The sequence below is a fragment of the Lupinus angustifolius genome, chromosome LG20 (assembly GCF_001865875.1).
Source record: "Lupinus angustifolius cultivar Tanjil chromosome LG20, LupAngTanjil_v1.0, whole genome shotgun sequence".
Taxonomy (NCBI): domain Eukaryota; kingdom Viridiplantae; phylum Streptophyta; class Magnoliopsida; order Fabales; family Fabaceae; genus Lupinus; species Lupinus angustifolius.
In genome coordinates, this window is record NC_032028.1 from 1,671,439 (window position 1) to 1,675,203 (window position 3,765).

Below are 3,765 nucleotides of genomic sequence, written 5' to 3' on the forward strand. Positions count from 1 at the left end.
AGGTCGTGGAGGAGGATAGGATGAGGATGAGGATGAGTAGGAGGAGGTGAGGATGAGGATAGGATGACGATGACGATGAGTATGAGGATGGGGATAGGATGAAGACGAGGTAAGGATGAGGATGAGGATAGGATGAGGATGAGGATGAGGATGAGGACGAGGATAAGATGAGGATGAGGAGGAGGACGAGAATAGGATGAGAATGAGGCGGAGGAGGAGGAGGAGGTTGAGGATGAGGATGAGGATAGGATGAGGATGAGGATGAGGATGAGGAAGAGGATAGGATGAGGATAGGATGAGGGTGAGGACGAATATGGGATGAGGAAGAGTATCAGGACGAAGATTGGATGAGGATGAGGATAGGATGAGGATGAGGATGAGGATGAGGAAGAGGATAGGATGAGGATAGGATGAGGGTGAGGACGAATATGGGATGAGGAAGAGTATCAGGACGAAGATTGGATGAGGATGAGGATAGGATGAGGATGAGGAAGAGGATGAGGATGGTGATGAGGAAGAGGATAGGATGAGGATGAGGATGAGGAGGAGTGTAGGATGAGGATGGGGATGAGGATGAGGATGAGGATAGGATGAGGACGAGGAGATGATGAAGATGAGGATAGGATGAGGATGAGGATAGGATGAGGAGGTGGTGGAGGAGGATGTGTTTAGGATGAGAATGAGGATGAGGATAAGAGGAGGATGAGGATGAGGATTAGGAATTGGAGGAGGTGGATAGGATGAGGACGAGCACAAAGATAGGATGAAGAAGAGGATGACGACGAAGAGGAGGATAGGATGAGGATGAGGGTGAGGACGAAGATGAGGATGAGGATGAGGCTGAGGAGGAGGATGAGGATAGGATGAGAATGAGGATGAGGATAAGAGGAGGATGAGGATGAGGATAAGAGGAGGATGAGGATGAGGATAAGAGGAGGATGAGGATGAGGATAAGAGGAGGATGAGGATGAGGATAAGAGGAGGATGAGGATGAGGATAAGAGGAGGATGAGGATGAGGATAAGAGGAGGATGAGGATGAGGATAAGAGGAGGATGAGGATGAGGATAAGAGGAGGATGAGGATGAGGATAAGAGGAGGATGAGGATGAGGATAAGAGGAGGATGAGGATGAGGATAAGAGGAGGATGAGGATGAGGATAAGAGGAGGATGAGGATGAGGATAAGAGGAGGATGAGGATGAGGATAAGAGGAGGATGAGGATGAGGATAAGAGGAGGATGAGGATGAGGATAAGAGGAGGATGAGGATGAGGATAAGAGGAGGATGAGGATGAGGATAAGAGGAGGATGAGGATGAGGATAAGAGGAGGATGAGGATGAGGATAAGAGGAGGATGAGGATGAGGATAAGAGGAGGATGAGGATGAGGATAAGAGGAGGATGAGGATGAGGATAAGAGGAGGATGAGGATGAGGATAAGAGGAGGATGAGGATGAGGATAAGAGGAGGATGAGGATGAGGATAAGAGGAGGATGAGGATGAGGATAAGAGGAGGATGAGGATGAGGATAAGAGGAGGATGAGGATGAGGATAAGAGGAGGATGAGGATGAGGATAAGAGGAGGATGAGGATGAGGATAAGAGGAGGATGAGGATGAGGATAAGAGGAGGATGAGGATGAGGATAAGAGGAGGATGAGGATGAGGATAAGAGGAGGATGAGGATGAGGATAAGAGGAGGATGAGGATGAGGATAAGAGGAGGATGAGGATGAGGATAAGAGGAGGATGAGGATGAGGATAAGAGGAGGATGAGGATGAGGATAAGAGGAGGATGAGGATGAGGATAAGAGGAGGATGAGGATGAGGATAAGAGGAGGATGAGGATGAGGATAAGAGGAGGATGAGGATGAGGATAAGAGGAGGATGAGGATGAGGATAAGAGGAGGATGAGGATGAGGATAAGAGGAGGATGAGGATGAGGATAAGAGGAGGATGAGGATGAGGATAAGAGGAGGATGAGGATGAGGATAAGAGGAGGATGAGGATGAGGATAAGAGGAGGATGAGGATGAGGATAAGAGGAGGATGAGGATGAGGATAAGAGGAGGATGAGGATGAGGATAAGAGGAGGATGAGGATGAGGATAAGAGGAGGATGAGGATGAGGATAAGAGGAGGATGAGGATGAGGATAAGAGGAGGATGAGGATGAGGATAAGAGGAGGATGAGGATGAGGATAAGAGGAGGATGAGGATGAGGATAAGAGGAGGATGAGGATGAGGATAAGAGGAGGATGAGGATGAGGATAAGAGGAGGATGAGGATGAGGATAAGAGGAGGATGAGGATGAGGATAAGAGGAGGATGAGGATGAGGATAAGAGGAGGATGAGGATGAGGATAAGAGGAGGATGAGGATGAGGATAAGAGGAGGATGAGGATGAGGATAAGAGGAGGATGAGGATGAGGATAAGAGGAGGATGAGGATGAGGATAAGAGGAGGATGAGGATGAGGATAAGAGGAGGATGAGGATGAGGATAAGAGGAGGATGAGGATGAGGATAAGAGGAGGATGAGGATGAGGATAAGAGGAGGATGAGGATGAGGATAAGAGGAGGATGAGGATGAGGATAAGAGGAGGATGAGGATGAGGATAAGAGGAGGATGAGGATGAGGATAAGAGGAGGATGAGGATGAGGATAAGAGGAGGATGAGGATGAGGATAAGAGGAGGATGAGGATGAGGATAAGAGGAGGATGAGGATGAGGATAAGAGGAGGATGAGGATGAGGATAAGAGGAGGATGAGGATGAGGATAAGAGGAGGATGAGGATGAGGATAAGAGGAGGATGAGGATGAGGATAAGAGGAGGATGAGGATGAGGATAAGAGGAGGATGAGGATGAGGATAAGAGGAGGATGAGGATGAGGATAAGAGGAGGATGAGGATGAGGATAAGAGGAGGATGAGGATGAGGATAAGAGGAGGATGAGGATGAGGATAAGAGGAGGATGAGGATGAGGATAAGAGGAGGATGAGGATGAGGATAAGAGGAGGATGAGGATGAGGATAAGAGGAGGATGAGGATGAGGATAAGAGGAGGATGAGGATGAGGATAAGAGGAGGATGAGGATGAGGATAAGAGGAGGATGAGGATGAGGATAAGAGGAGGATGAGGATGAGGATAAGAGGAGGATGAGGATGAGGATAAGAGGAGGATGAGGATGAGGATAAGAGGAGGATGAGGATGAGGATAAGAGGAGGATGAGGATGAGGATAAGAGGAGGATGAGGATGAGGATAAGAGGAGGATGAGGATGAGGATAAGAGGAGGATGAGGATGAGGATAAGAGGAGGATGAGGATGAGGATAAGAGGAGGATGAGGATGAGGATAAGAGGAGGATGAGGATGAGGATAAGAGGAGGATGAGGATGAGGATAAGAGGAGGATGAGGATGAGGATAAGAGGAGGATGAGGATGAGGATAAGAGGAGGATGAGGATGAGGATAAGAGGAGGATGAGGATGAGGATAAGAGGAGGATGAGGATGAGGATAAGAGGAGGATGAGGATGAGGATAAGAGGAGGATGAGGATGAGGATAAGAGGAGGATGAGGATGAGGATAAGAGGAGGATGAGGATGAGGATAAGAGGAGGATGAGGATGAGGATAAGAGGAGGATGAGGATGAGGATAAGAGGAGGATGAGGATGAGGATAAGAGGAGGATGAGGATGAGGATAAGAGGAGGATGAGGATGAGGATAAGAGGAGGATGAGGATGAGGATAAGAGGAGGATGAGGATGAGGATAAGAGGA